At 42.7% G+C, this 15,471-nt stretch overlaps 1 protein-coding gene and 1 long non-coding RNA gene across 4 annotated transcripts in view; one reads left to right on the forward strand and one right to left on the reverse strand.

The window, feature by feature from the left end:
- The window catches only part of TRPC5 (transient receptor potential cation channel subfamily C member 5), a 134,322-nt gene that overhangs the window by 58,889 nt on the left and 59,962 nt on the right, over positions 1–15,471 (forward strand). The window lies entirely within an intron of this gene.
- LOC132513943 (uncharacterized) overlaps positions 9,348–15,471 on the reverse strand; it is a 41,044-nt gene continuing 34,920 nt past the window's right edge. For all 3 annotated transcript variants that reach the window (XR_009538593.1, XR_009538592.1, XR_009538591.1), the window contains exons 5-6: positions 12,374–12,457; positions 9,348–9,624 (exon numbers count right to left, since the gene is read on the reverse strand). This is a non-coding gene — a long non-coding RNA (uncharacterized LOC132513943). The remainder of the gene's footprint in view (positions 9,625–12,373; positions 12,458–15,471) is intronic.

Genomic DNA, 15,471 nt, shown 5'->3' on the forward strand with positions numbered 1-15,471 from the left:
CCTCAGTTTACAATTGATAAATCTCAGTGGACACAAAAGCTAGGCTAGGTCCATGGCTATTCCTTAACATGCTCTGAGGAGATTTTAACAATTTTGGTTAGTTAACTGGGTTTAGAGCCTGGCTGTACCCTAATAAGACTGTGGCTAAGCGTTAACTCTGCTTTGAATAGGTTTTAATAAGCTTACGCTCTGGATTCTACCTCAGCTGATTTGTGACTAGAACTTAATTAGGTTTAGGCTCTAACTGGGCTCTGACCAAACATAAGCTTAGGCTTAGGCCATGGCTAGGTGTAACGGAGTTGTAACACTTAACTAGGCTGAGGTTCTGACTTGACCTACTAGGCTTCAATTACATTTTAACTAGGCTGAGGTTCTGACTTGACCTACTAGGCTTCAATTACATTTTAACTAGGCTTAGGCCCTGCCTAAGTCTTAACTAAGCTCTGACTAGGACTAAATTTTTTTTATCCTCCTATTAGGACTTCACTAGACTATGACAGCGACTTATTCAGGCTTTGGCCCTATCTAGACCTTTACTGGGCTCTGACTTGACCTAAGGTAGGCTATGGCACTCTTTATGCTTTAACAATACCCTGATGAGGCCTTAACCAAGATAACCAGCTTTTAACTAGACTTACGTCTTGGCTCCACCTTAATAAGGTTCTGACAAGTCTAGCTATGCTTAGGCTCTGGGCAGGCCTAACTATGTCCTTGCTAGTACTTAACTACACTTAGGCCCTGACTACACCTTAACTAGACTCTGACTAGACCTTAACTATGTTTAGGCTAGGCCTCATCTGGGTTATCTAGAGTTTAACTGAGCAACTAGGCCATAAGCAGGCTCTGGCCCTGGCTGCCTCTTAACTGGGCTTACTAGCCCTTAAATAGGCTTAGCCCTAGTTTAGCCTTAACTGGGCTTTGAACCTGGCTACACTCTTGTTAGGTGTAACTAGGACTAGGCCATGGCTGTAAGTTAACTGAACTTAAGCCCCAGCTAGGCCTTATCTAGCCTGACGTCCTGGATAGACTCTGGCCTTGCCTTAATTACTGTTTAGGCCTTGGCTAAATCTCAGTGACTCTTTACTAAGAGTAACCTCAATCATATATTCCTTTCAGCCTTTAGCTCACTTAGTTTGCATCTGCCATTACCTCACTTTTCCTGTAGTTTCAGGCTGCCCTCTGAGTCATAAAAAGGAAACAGACATGACCCCACTGTATCCTCACTGCAACAGGAAATAGACTACTTCTAGCTTCGTTGCAGCCAGATGTATTTATAATGTAACACAGGAAGCAACCACTGAATTCACCTCCCCCCAAGAAACCGGGGGATACTTTTTTAGGTAACACACCACCTGGAAGTACATTTCCTTTTCACCCAGTCAAGATGGTTTATATAACTCTTTCCAGGACACCTACATTTTGTAACCAGTTTTTAATAGCTAGAGAAGAAAGTGTTCCCAAGTACAGGAGCTGTACCCACAGCTTTTGCCTATAATGTGCAATTGGCAGTTAAGAAAAGAGAGAGCTGACACACTACAATTGCAGTAAAGGGAGTGTAAGCTTCACAAGGCTGAACTCTGAGCATGTGTAGACCCTGTGAATGCTCCACAGTTAGCTTATCAGGCCTAATGTGAAGAAGTAGCCAGTTTGGTGTATACTGGCTTGGACTATTAAAGGATACTGAAGTCCTCAGTTGATGACTTAAGAACAGGATGATGAATGCAGCTCAGAGCATGAACCATGAATTCCTGTCTAATGGTTTCATCAATACCCTAGCGACAAGAGACTGGTTATTGGTTCCAAAACCCTGCTATATTATTTGGTTTGGGAGTATGTATTTGTATAATTCAATTTTCAGTAAAATACTTTTGATTCTTTCCTTATTGGGAGGTCACTTCGGCCAACTAATCATTTTTGTCATCCTTATCAGGTTCTAAGTTAAACTTAAATAGGCCTGTATAGTCCTATTAACCCCTTCAGTACAGGGTGACTCAGTATCAGCCCTGAATGAACCAAATGAAATTTGTAGGTACTATCCAGGGCAAAGCGAGTAAGTAGCCCTGCTCACTGGATAGTGCCCGAACAGGACCTGTTCCTGTAGGATGAAACCACTCCTTACATCAGGCTGTGTGCAGCCTTATGGCAATGGGGCTGATCTGGGCACCGGGACCAGGGAGTTTATGCATTCATTCACTCATCCCACAAATTTTATTTATCACCTGCTATGTGCTAGATATGGTCCTAGGTACTGGAAATATGATAGTAAGCACAAATAATCGCAGCCCTTGCCCTCGTGGAGTTTTCATTCCACAAACAAAACAAAGAGAGGGTCTGCACAGTCATGAATTGAAGCCTAGATTACAACAATCTATACCCTATGGATATCACAGGGCAAAGTCAAATATAATGGGCAAAGCTCAAAAATGACAGAATAGCTTAGCAAGTAGGAGGAAAGACCTAGGTGAATGGCCATGAGGTCAGAAAAATAGACAGCTGCAACAAATGAGTTGTTATCCTCACTTTATAAGTATGAAAACAGAGTTGCTGAAGATCACCTGGCTAGTGAGTGACAGAGATAGGATATCAACCTAGAACTAATTGACTCCAGAACCCCCGTGCTTTCCAGAGCCGTCACACTACAGGACTGATTTCTGGCCCTGAAAATCTCAGGAAATGAGCAAAGAGCTTTAAGCATCCTTAGATGCTGACTAAACCACTCCTCATCAGCTCAGTCCTTATTCCTCAGTTCTGCCTGCTTCTCAACACTGGGGTAGGCATAAATCAACTATATTCCAATAATTTTTTTTAAAAAAGTCATCAAAAAAACCCCAATGGAGCAGGCATATGTTTTTTTTTTTTACATCTTTATTGGAGTATAATTGCTTTACAATGGTGTGCTAGTTTCTGCTTTATATCAAAGTGAATCAGTTATACATACACATATGTTCCCATATCTCTTCCCTCTTGAGTCTCCCTCCTTCCCACCCCTCTAGGTGGTCACAAGGCACCGAGCTGATCTCCCTGTGCTATGCGGCTGCTTCCCACTAGCTATTGATTTTACGTTTGGTAGTGTAGGCATATGGTTTTGATGGGGAGGGAGGCATGAAAATCTGGTGACAGGCCTCCAGGAGTGTGGTGTGGGCAATGGCTGAAAAGAAAGAGATGGTTACAACTGTATAAAACCTCTGGGCTATGACCACTTTTGTGGGAAAACAAACAAACAAAAAAGACTACTTCATGAGGATTCTTTTACAGTAAATTATTGAGAGGGGGTGAAAATAACCAGGAGGTTTAGGACTTATCCAATGTAACAAAATTCTCTGAGGATTTATAGTAATCCCTGGGGTTGTAAGGAATGCTAATGCTTAATAGTCCGTAGTCTGCCAATAAAACAGCAAATTCTTGCATGTAAATAGACTGTCTATATCAGGCAAAAGTAAAATTTAGTTTCTTGGAAGCAAGAGACTAGCCCCATCCCTCTGATTAGTCACCTTGATCCAATGACGGGAGGGAGTTCATTGCACAATGGTATCTAGGGGAAGTCCTGTTGAGAATAGGAAGCCAATCTGCTTCAAGGCCAAGGAACTCCCAAGGTTGTTCAGTACTGCCACCATCACTCAGTTAAATCTTGGAAAATACCAATTAGTTCTGCATCTCTTCTCATACCCCCCCCCAAAGTGTCTCAGAAGCAACTTAGTAATGCTATAGCAAGCTTCTTTTTTATGGCAGCTGGATTCTCTAGCCCAGTTCCCTGGTCAAAGTGTATATATTCTTTGGTCTCCTCCATCTCCCTGGAAGATCCCACAGGGATGCAATGTACTCCCCACTCAAAGCCTGCTGGCAGGCTAAGTATGACTAATGGTCTTCAATGTCCATTGGGAAAGAAAATGGCTCTATCGTTTGATTTGTCTGTACCACAGAATCCAGAAATTCAATATCACACAATTAATGACAGACTGCTTTTTCTAGTTCTTCAATTATTTCCCAGAATGAGAAGTATCTTATCTTCTGAACTAGAAAGAATGTGGTAGGTAGAAAAAACATGCAGTATAAGGAAGGAAGTGTGTTTTCTAGCTTCTCCCTCTGCTCTTTACGCCTACCATCGCCACTACCACCACCACGCCATCCTAAGCAAGTCATTTATACTTTCTGGTCCTCAGTTCTTCTTTCTATAAAATGCAGTAAATTACCCACTTGAAAAAGGGGGAAAGTGGACTAGATAAATGAATCATATCAGCATAGTGGATAAGAGCACAGGGTGTGGAGTTATACAGATCAGGGTCTGAATCACAGCTCTGTCACCTTGTCGCTGTAAGCCCTTGGCATGGCATTTAACCTCGCTGAGCTTCACATTTCCTTCTCTGTAAAAAGGGGGTGGAGAGTAATAATACCTATTTCACGGGCTGTTATGGGGCCAAAATCCAAGACTACTTGGAAGATGCTTAGTTCAATAAATAAACATGACCCTTGTGCAACCTCACTCCTTTTATTTGCATCACTTTTGGGTGTCTTAAGAGTATGTAGCAGGCACTTGATTAAAATGTACTGACTGGTATATCGGACTTGCCCGTAGGGCACTAGGGAGGTTCGTAGGGCACTACCAAGGAACCTCAGAAGCCTGGAACAGGGTGAAAGAACAGGACGAGATATTAGTTTTTCTTTATCCTCACCCCCCCCCCCCCCAGCTGAGCTCAACCCACATATAGTCATTGCTTTGAACTACAACAAAGAAGTGTCTTCCCGGAACCATAGGCCCCACTGGGATAACTAAAAGTGTCAGGGAGACACTTCAGGTTTAGCCTAAAGAATGAGAGCCAAGGACTCCTGGGTTCTTTGCTCTGCTGGGGCACTGAAACCTTCTGTACCTTTATTTTATACATTCCCTCTTTCTCTGATTTCTCCAACCTCTGGCCAATCTCTGAGGAGGCTACATACAATATACTTGAAACATACTTTGAAAAGAAAAATATTGAATATTATTAACCACTAGTTGGACTTTGCAAACAAATTAATAAATGCTTCCCTTACAGTTGCAGAAATGCTACAAACCCCTGCTGTAATTAAATCTCTCTCCAGCTTTGCTTTGATAGTCTGGATCCTAGGGGAAGTATGTTGACACCGTTTCAGCACTTTGTGTTTCAGTGCAAGTACTGAGCCATTCATTCACTCCAGGGAAGAGACAGAGAAAAGAATGAGTGTCAGGGTCTCAGAACTGAAAGCAAGTAACCAAGGAAGATGATCCGTCCCTTTCTGGAGGCTGTGAACTGGACACCAATGTTTCTCAATGGGAGATGGCTTTGGATTGCCCCTGCTGAAGTACGAGGGAAATAAATAAGCTAGGCCCAACTCACCTAGAGCAATGGGTTTCAACTGAGTCAGTTTCCCCCCACCCCAGGGGACATTTGTCACTATCTGGAAATACTTTTGGTTGTCACAACTATTGGAGGCCGGAAGGGAGGTACCACTGGCACTTAGTCAGTTAAGCCAGGGATACTGCTAAACATCCTACAGTGCACAGGATAGTGTCCCAGAACAAAGACCTACCCAACCCAAAATGTAAATAGTGTCGAGAGTGAGAAAATCTACACTAGAAAATCTTTCTATCCTTCCTATCCTAATAACTAGCAAATATTCTTGAAAGCCTTTCTTGGCACTGTGGGAGATATAAGACATGGTCTCTGCCCTAAGGAAGCTTAGACTCAAATATGGAGACTAACCAAGCACAATGAAGCTACCAGAAAATAAAGAAGTATATCACATAGCTATTTTTTCCTACATAGTATGGTCTAGCCCCCAGGTACTAAAGGAACTTTCAGGAGGAGAAGAGCAGGAGGCATGGCAATCATTCAGGAAAATGCAAGAAGAGTTGAATCTTGAGTTGGTGTTCGATGGAGAAAAATACTCTTGTTGTTAGGAGAAAGATGAGTCTATGCTCACTACCCATACTTCCTTTCTTCCCGTTCTCCATTTAATTAGCATCTTGTAATCTGATTTCAGGACTCCACAGACTGGAGGACTCCACAGAAAATGTTCTCTTGTAGGTGACCAGTGACATGTTAATCACCAGACCCAATCACCTATCCTCAATATTTATCTTCCTTGACTCCCACCTTTTTGAAATTCTCTTCCTCCTTGGCTTCTATGAAATCATCATCTTGTTCCCTTTAGATCTCTTGGGGCTCAGCCTCTTTCTTTCTATAGCTAACCTCAACAGGTAGGTGGGCCTCAAACTCCAGTCTGCTGTCTTCTTCTCATTCACTGTTTTCTCTTTGTTAATTATTTTATTCATTCATTTATATCCACAAGGATATAGATATAATTCCACAAGGGATTTGAGGTAGTTATAATATCATGCTCTGTATTTTCCCTTAATTCACATACCCATTCCTACGGTTTCACCCATCATCTCTACATCAGCAACTCTCCTACACCTCTGACTCTGATGTCCTTTCTACACACCACTCCTCCATACCCAACCACCTCTGGGCCACTGTCCGCAGACGCTTCAAATCCAGCATATCCTAAATTTAGAGTAACCAAATAGTCCTGGTTTGCCCAGGACTTTCCCGGCGTTAGCACTGAAATTCCCCACATCCTGAGAATTCCCTTAACAGCAGACCAACCAGACGTATCTGAAATGAATTCATCACATTTATCCCAAATCCAGTTCTCGTCCTGATCTCCTGATTCCCATATACCGTTTAATAGCAGAGTATCCTCAACTCCTCATTACCTTCCACCCCAACACACAATTTATTACCAAATATTGTCAATTCTATCTCCAAAATATCTCTGTCACCATCGCCTCCTTTCAACTCCCACTGCTCTAATTCAGGCCCTTATTGCCTCTCACCTGGAAAGTTACAAAAGACTCCTACTCAGTCCCCTCCCTCCCATCCCCTTTGCCAATTCACCTTCTGTACAGCCAAGATGGATCATTCTGAAACACAAGTCTGATCGTGCATACGTAATCATCTCATCAACATGGAAGTCTTACAGACTGAACCCCCAAAACAGTATTAAACCTAGGCTCTGGGGTATTCAAGCATGACGACTACACAGTGTAATACCTTAGAAATGTTGCCATGACTGACTAAAATGCACCGAGTAATAATGTGAGCTGTAAGTGAAAGGGAAAAGCAAAACAAAACAAAACCAACCACCATAGTCTTGAGAAGCCAAGAATTTTGAGTCTGTCGGTTACAGTTTTGCATCTTCTCACTTTTTCAGAGAAGTATATGACAACCACAGTTAAGGTAAGTTAAGTACTGCCAGGGAACTCCGGATAGTATAGACCAGTTATGGCCTTGATATTCATCTGACATAGAATCAACTGGAAGTTACGTTATGCAGAAACTAAGACAGTCTGTGAGAGAATACATTTGCTCCCTTAGGCTAAGTTTTAACTTGTCTGTGGCCCGACTTTCAAATCACCCCCTCCATACAAGAGCTATAGGCTTTCCATCCAGCCTGACGAGAAAAAGGAGAATTTGCTTGAGTGACGTTTACCAGTGTCAGGAAATATGTGTCCCATTTGAATAATGATGGGGGGCAACCAAATTTAGATTATGAGAGTGAAAACTGCCAGATAAAGAAAAAGCCAAATGTTCTCCCTAGAGGGGAAAGAGAGCTCATCCCTCCCTCCCTCCCTCCCTCAGCAAAACAAAACTGTCCTCTGTCTCCTCTCAGACACTTGCAGGTGGTAAATTGTTTACAAAGGAACTCACCTTGGGAGTGAAAAGCTGACCTTCACAAAGGCATTAGAAAAAGATGGCTGTGAGAAAAAGCAGTGTCATAACCCAACGGTTTACCTCCCTAATATAGGAATTTCCATCGCATTGTAGGTAACTTCCTCGTCCATCTAGGTAAGTAAGAGATGTAGCCGCCCATCAGAAGAAGGCTCCCCCCAGCTAGGGTCCCACCTTTCGTTTTTTGTTTTTTCTTTTTTGGGGGGCCCGTTTTTTTTTTCTAGTTTTTCCATCACTTAATGGGGCATTGAGACATTAACACATTTCATTCATCTCCCAAAGACCTTGCTTCTGAAATTCATTCTCCCTTCTCCATCAGGGACCTCCCTAGTCAGGAACACACACGCATACATCATGAACAAACATATATTCCTTCATCATTTAATAGCAGCAACACAACTTCTCAACCGGGGGATTATAAGCCAAGGTCTCTGCCCTACAGGCGTTTAGAGTCTAATCAGGGAGACCAATAAGCACGATTAACAGCAAGGAAGTAGATTGCATAGTCATTTTTTTCTATAGTTGCTATAGTAACTTGGACAAATAACACTGGAATCTTTAAGAAAACTTCAAAAAAATAAAGGAGAATGAGGGAACAATTTTAGGGTGATGAAGATGAACTCAAACTGCAGTCATTGATCTGTACACTTAAAATAACTGCTTTTTTATTGTAAATTATATCTCAATAAAGTTGATTTTTAAAGTGCAAAAAAAGAGAAAACTTTAAATTTTTCAAAGAATGGAATTAGAGTTCATTCAGGTGTAACACAGGGAGAGAGGTTTTGAAGGTACGAGAAAAAAAATTCAGAGCTGGGACTTGCTTTCTGTCTCTCTCACACTCATTTACACACCACACACACACACACACACACACACACACACACACACACACACACACACATCCCTTTCTTTTGTCATATAATATGGTTCAAGCTTATTTAGGCTTAAAGCATTAAACAGCTTGTTCCAGAGTAAATCCTCTGCTGTCAGCTCCCCTCTAGGCCAAAACCACTATGTTCACTGCGCTGCTGATTCCCACACCTCTACCTCCAGCTCTAAACTTCAGTCTTTTTTCCAGCGTTCCAAAGCCCTAGCAAATCAGCAAGAATAAGACAAGTATGACTATTTGGTATTTAAGTGAACACTCACTCTGTGCCTACCACAGAGCTAACTTTTGTCTATCTGTTGTCATTAATACTCCAAATAATCCAGCTACCGCTTTTTAAAGAATTGACTATGTGCAAGGCATCCAGACACTGTGTCAATGACTTTTCATGTGGAGTATCTCATTTAATCCTCACAACAGTCCTCGGAGACAGGCAATATTATTATTTCCATTTACAGATAAGGAAACTGTGAATTAAAACGACTTGTCCAAGGGCACACTGTGAATACATGGCCAAGCCAGAGTCTGACCTCAGCTCTAACTGCAAAGTCTACGTACCGGAGACTGTGTTGTATGATGGTTAGAGCCGCAGGTTAGCAAACTTTTTCTGTAAAGGCCGGATAGCAAATATTTTAGGCAGCATAGGTCATAGGTCTCTGTTGTAATTACTCAACTCTGCCAATGTAAAAAATAAGCGTGGCTATATTGCAACAAAACTTTATTTACGCCAACAGGAGACAGGCTCCATCTGGCCCCCAGTTTGATGGCCCCTGGGTTAGAGCATCAATGGTGTACTCAGACCTGGGCTCAAGACTTGTTCTTCAGTCTCTCTGTGGCCCAGATTCTTCATCTGTAGAATAGTAATAATACCTCCTTCATACAGTCATCATGAGGAATAAGGATTAAAGGAATGAACAAAAATACAAAGTACCTGGCACACAGTAGAGTGCTCATTAAGTCATGATTAAAAGTCCACCATAAGGCTGGCCCCTAGAAGGAAGGAGAAAGGAAATGGGTTAGGATAGGTACTGCTCTCTTTAAAATTAAGCCACCAGGCTCCAATAGTCTTGATAGTCGGCAGCAATAATTACTCCCTCAGAATGCCAGCTAATTCTATGCTCCCACCAGCTACACAAACCTTGTTCTTTTTTGAGTTTACGTTCCTATTTTAGTCATTAGTGAGAGTCTCGTGGTTTCAAGGGAGGGCAGGAATATGATTTTGTCATTATTTGCTAGGTGTTTCCTTCAGGAATGAGATTCTGGTCACTGGAGTCATGTCTGGCACAGAGTAGGTGCTCAGTAAATGCTGCTGGCTTGATTGAACTGGCTTTGGAGTGGTACTTCCTGGAAGCAGAAGGAAAGTGACTTCCTAAAAGCCCTCAAAGCACTGAGGACTCATGTTTTCTTTGCCCATGTGAGCACGCCTGCGCGTGTGTGTGTGTGTGTGTGTGTGTGTGTGTGAGAGAGAGAGAGAGAGAGAGAGAGAGAGAGAGAGAGAGGGAGAGAGGGAGAGAGAAGGTGGGGAAGGAGAGGTGTAGGAGTATGGGGGGGGTTACATTAAGCACACAGGAGCCAAGCTCCGTTGGTCTCTCTAAGCCTTGCTCCGGAATAATCACCCAGTGAAAGCCACTCGGAGCAAGTTTTTTTTGCTTTGAGCCAAAACCATACTCTTGGAATCTTCCATCGTGGCTTTAAAGAACCTCCGGAGATACTATAGCTTGTTAGCCAGCCCCGAAAAAGCCATTCTTCCTGCAATCCTGACTTGCCAGTCTTTCTCAATGAAAAATTCTCTCCTTTACCTACCAAGCTGTCTCTCATCCTCTCAGATGCCTTGCATAACAATCCAGTTTTCATTCTGGAGTTTGTTAGAGGTATTTATAGGATCTGACTGTACAATGAGGACGGTACTGACTCCAACTGGGTGTACTTCTCCAATGCACTATTCCTCCCCACCTCCCCTCCCTAACCCTGCTACCGCCGCCATCAGTCTCCTTTCCAGAATTCCAAGTCAGTAACTGGCATGACAGAACACACCCTCAGAACATTCAGAGGAGCTGATCATGGAAGCAGTGCTGATGAGTGCCAACTGTCTAGGCAAAGACTGTGTCAGGTCACATATATAAGTCACTTCAAGACTATCCATCCAAGAAGCAACAGTTCTGCATCTCATGATAATAACAATAGCCATAATGTTGAAAATAGCTAACATTGTTGAATGCTTCCTCATCTAAGTCTCACAGTGGTTTAGTGCTCTATGCTTCTATATTTTTATTCCTTGAGGTATTTCCCCTTCCAGCCTCTCGATTTAAACCAGTAGGATCGCAGCTCCCAGCTGACCCCCAACCACATCCTGTCTGATTTTTTTTTGGAGTAGAGTTGATTTACAATGTTGTGTGAGTTTCAGGTGTACAGCAAAGTGAATCAGTTATACATATACACATATCTATTCTTTTTTAGATTCTTTTCCCATATAGGTCATTACAGATTATTGAGTAGAGTTCCCTGCACTATACAGTACTGTCTGACTTCGTATTTGGTTTTTAGTGGGTTTCCAGGCTCTCTTCATCAACTGCCCTGACACACTAGGTCACTTGCTCCCTCCCAGGTGAGCCGTTTTCCCATGTAGGCTCCCTTTCTAGAACTTCCCTCTTTGGAGTAGGAAGTGAGCACCCATCACCCTCTGCTGCCATCTCATGGCTAGAACAAACCATTGCATTGGATTTAATTCCACAGCACTAGATGCTTTCAGAGCCCCTTACCTCCAACACAGGAGAACTATAACAGCTACCAGGAAATCCCATTTAGCTAATTCTGACTGCTGTGTATACTTGCAAATGGAAAATTATATATTTTTAAAATGTGTTCTAAAACAGAGTTTTCAGCATCTAGCTCACTTTCCTCCATTTAGTTCAAATTAGTGAAGTTTAGCTGTAGTTTGAAATTAGAGGTGTGACTGCCAGTTGACTTATTTTGTGCGTCTGCACCTGCGTTGCCATTGCTATTGGGAGCCCAGCTCGGGAACCAAGTTGACTAGCTAAGTGCAACGACAGCCAGCTGAGTCCCAAATGTCTCCGTAACCCCTGGGTAAGCACACAGCTCCTTTCTTTCAGAAAAAAAAATCATCACCATGGATTAGTGATCTTAACAGATAAATAGCAAATTGTGTTAGACAGAGACTACATGTAAAATGTAGGGGCTACTCCGCATCATAATCTGGAACTAAACTACTTGCCAAAACCTCTTTCTTCGTCTCAAATTTCTGCTGCGGTGGTAAAAAAAAGCAGAACCGCTTAATGAAAGTACAGCTCAGCAAGCTCCCGCACTGGTGAGGGAAGGAAGGTGTTTTGAACGTTTCTCCCTCTTTGGGAAATCTTGCATTGCTACCGATTTCCTTTGTGAGCATTTTTTCTCCTCAACGGAGCCCAGCTTGATTGGCAACTACAAAACAAACCAACAAAAGTCGTTCTATCTCGGGTCATTTCTGCTGGCTTTTTAAATACACTTTTATACACAACTAGACTATTTTCTGAAGAACTGACATCTGAGGCAATGAAAGTTGGGCCTATTCCAACGTGCAGCCATTTGCTGAGGGAGCAGAAGAAGATTCTTGAAGATCAGTAGACTTTTTCAAACCACCGAGAAAGGCCCTTTATCTCAGATCCTGCCATAGCCAGGAACTTGATTTTTCTTCCCAAACCTGATCGTCTCCCCTGGGGCGGGGGGAGCCACTCATTCTCACCTTTTAGATTTTCTTTTCCTCCAAATGAACTAAAGGAAGAAGTGTTTGCAGCTGTGGATCCCCCAGCTTGAAGTCAGCTGATCCCTTTTAGGAAACACAAAGATAACTCACTGCCAATTACTTCAGAGAACAACAGGCCCAGACTGCCTTCCAAACCCCTGAATGTGAAACATATGTCAAGGTGACCTTCCTTCCAGCCTCACCTATTGCACTTTTGTACACACCCAACAATTTAAAATCATCTGACAATAACCAGTTAGGTGACACAAACGTGGGACTGACTTGTTTGATCCTGATCTAAGTTTTCTCTTGCTGACAGCCTCCATGGCAGGCGACATGGTAGATGGCGGGAGTTAAGAAAGACTTTTCTCCACTAAAGGTTCACTGCTACTGGCTTTTTTTTCTCTGCCTCATAGCCTGGCTTACTTCTCAAGACCCCACCCCCCACCCCACATCCTCTGCTCCTACCGGGGGACTTTCCCTCATTTTCCATTATCTCCGCAAAGTGGGGACTCAATCAATAACCAGGGAAGTCTGTCCCTAGCTCACTACTCTTAAACGAGCTCTAACTACAGTGCCTGACACAGAGTAGGCACTCAGATGTTAATTGTTGTTGTTGTTACTATTTAACCTCTCTGAGCCTCAATTTTCTCATCTGTAAAATGGGTGTAAATATAGTACCAACCTCCTGGGCTTAGTCAATATATAGAAAATGCTTTTAAAAGTATCCAAAACAAAGGAAGTTCTGTATACATCTAATCTGTGACGGTTATGACTACTACTAATGCCGTGAGAGCACACAGAATGTGAGGTGAAAAGAGAAACGTGTGTGTGTGTTGGGGGTACTTTGGGGGAAAAGAGTTCTGTTTGGGTTATGCATTTGAAATGCCCACTGCGCAGTTGAACATTTAGGTCTGAAGTTTAGCAGGGAGGCAGAGAGGAAATTTTCTCACTTTAACGAATATAGTAAATGCCTGTAAAGCCCCTGGGGATGTGAAATGTTACATAACATACACGATTGTTCCTCCCCTTCAGAAGCTTACCGTTGTAAGAAGGCCAAGTCAAGGGTTCTAGGTATAAATGTAACATTAGGTAATCTCTAAGTGATACCACAAGGAAGAAGCAAGGTGGTCTGGGCTCAAGACGGAGGGATTGCCTCTGGCTGGGGCAATCAGGGAAGGCTTCCAAAAGGAAGTGATGTTCTCTGATTTAATAATTCTCTGTAGCCTTTCCTTATGACTCTAAGTGCCTGCTGATTTGTCCTGTAAATGCCCTGAGTGCCTACGTTGTGGTGCCTCATAACAAAGTCATGAGCTTTTCCTAACGCTAAATGGATCTGATTTGAATGACTAGACTTTATTCTGACTTTTCTTTTTATAAAATGGTGGTAACAGAAGATCAAAGGGGCATAGGTTTTTTTCTTTTTTTTTTTTCATGTCCTTACTTGGCAAAATAATCTGGATTTGGAGGGGAGTGGCCTTCACTGGTCTGTTGAGAGCCAGCCATCTGGGAACCTGACACCTTTACCATCTGTAGCGCTTGTGCAGGAGTCTGAACACAAACCTTATCGTCCCGTTACTTCTTTCACGTGAGTTTGGCTGGCCTCTCAGTGGGATCCTGCAGGCAGAATCACTGTCACTCTCTCCTGTTGGGACCCTCTCCCCTTGTGCGCCACACAGAACCGGGCACAGCACGTGTACAGAGCTACTTGTTAAAATGCCTGAACTGAATCACGTGGACCTTGCATCCCCTTGGCTATGAGCAAGTCAGATTCTGTTCTGCCTTGGGTTCAGCATGGGAATCAGGCACTAAAGTCAGGTGATTATTTAGACAGCTGGCAGGTAGGTCCCTTATAGCTAGATAACTGGCTGATATGAGGTACTCACTTTATTTTATTTTATTTTTTTTTGAGGTACTCACTTTAAACTGTTAAGGGTGGTTAGTAGTTTTACATATTACCACTTCCTACAAACATGAATATAACTTCAAGGCCTTAACCCAAAGCAACAAATGATGTGGGCATTTCAGTCACTGTGGCAAGGCCAATGGGGAAGCTACTGGAAAATTCAGCTTTCTGCAGGCCTCAGCTCATACCATCCAGAGATTGATAGAGTACAGTGTTTAAGAGCTTAGTCTATGGTCAGCCAAGCGAGGGCTCCCATCCTGGCTCCACTACTTACTAAGAATGTGAGCTTGGGCTCAGTCTCATCGTCTATAAAATGGGTATGACACTGATATCTGCCTTTAGGGTTGCTGTGAGATGATCTGTGTGAAAGTCTGGTACAGTGTCTGTCACACTATAAGAGCTCATTGTATGGTAGTTAATCTATGTTAAGAATAGCTCCTAGTTGCAACTCCTAAGGGACTTGACTTACCTATCAGACTTCACCCCCTACATACACTGAGGGCAAAACTTCCCAAATTGTTCTACAGGTTCAAGGCAATTGCTATTAAAAACCCAGGTTCCTTTTTTGCATAAATTGACAAGAAGATCATAAAATTCACATGAAATGCAATGGAGGCAGAATAGCCAAAACAATTTTGAAAAAGAGCGAAGAATTTAGAAGATTCGTGCTTCTCAATTTCAAAAGTTACTACAGAGCTACTGTAATCAAGACAGCGGGGTACTGGCATAAGGATACATTTACTGATAAATGGAATAGAATTAAGAATCCAAAAATAAACCCTCATATTTATGGTTAGTTGATTTTCAACCAGGGTACCAAAATGATTTAATGGGGAAATAGTAGTCTTTTCAAAAAATGGTGCTGGGACTGATCTTGGGTGGCCTCGGCCTGTACTGGCTTGAAGCAGGGTTTCGATTCCCCAGCCAGAGATTGAAGTCAGGCCTCAGCAGTGAGAACACTGAATCCAATCATTAGACCATCAGGGACAGTAGCCAGTGACAAGGCCCTGGCCTGTCGGCTTTGCAGAAATGAATTTCCACAAAGAGACGGAAAGTGGTGAAACAAGTGTTTATTAGGAGGAAAAAGAGTACGTGTGAATAGACACACGGGCAGGCTCAGAGACAGAGTTACACCACGTGGTAGTTTGAATCACTTAAATGGGGCATTTCTTCCGGGTTTCCTGTGGCCAAT

The sequence above is a fragment of the Lagenorhynchus albirostris genome, chromosome X (genome assembly GCF_949774975.1).
Source record: "Lagenorhynchus albirostris chromosome X, mLagAlb1.1, whole genome shotgun sequence".
Taxonomy (NCBI): Eukaryota; Metazoa; Chordata; class Mammalia; order Artiodactyla; family Delphinidae; genus Lagenorhynchus; species Lagenorhynchus albirostris.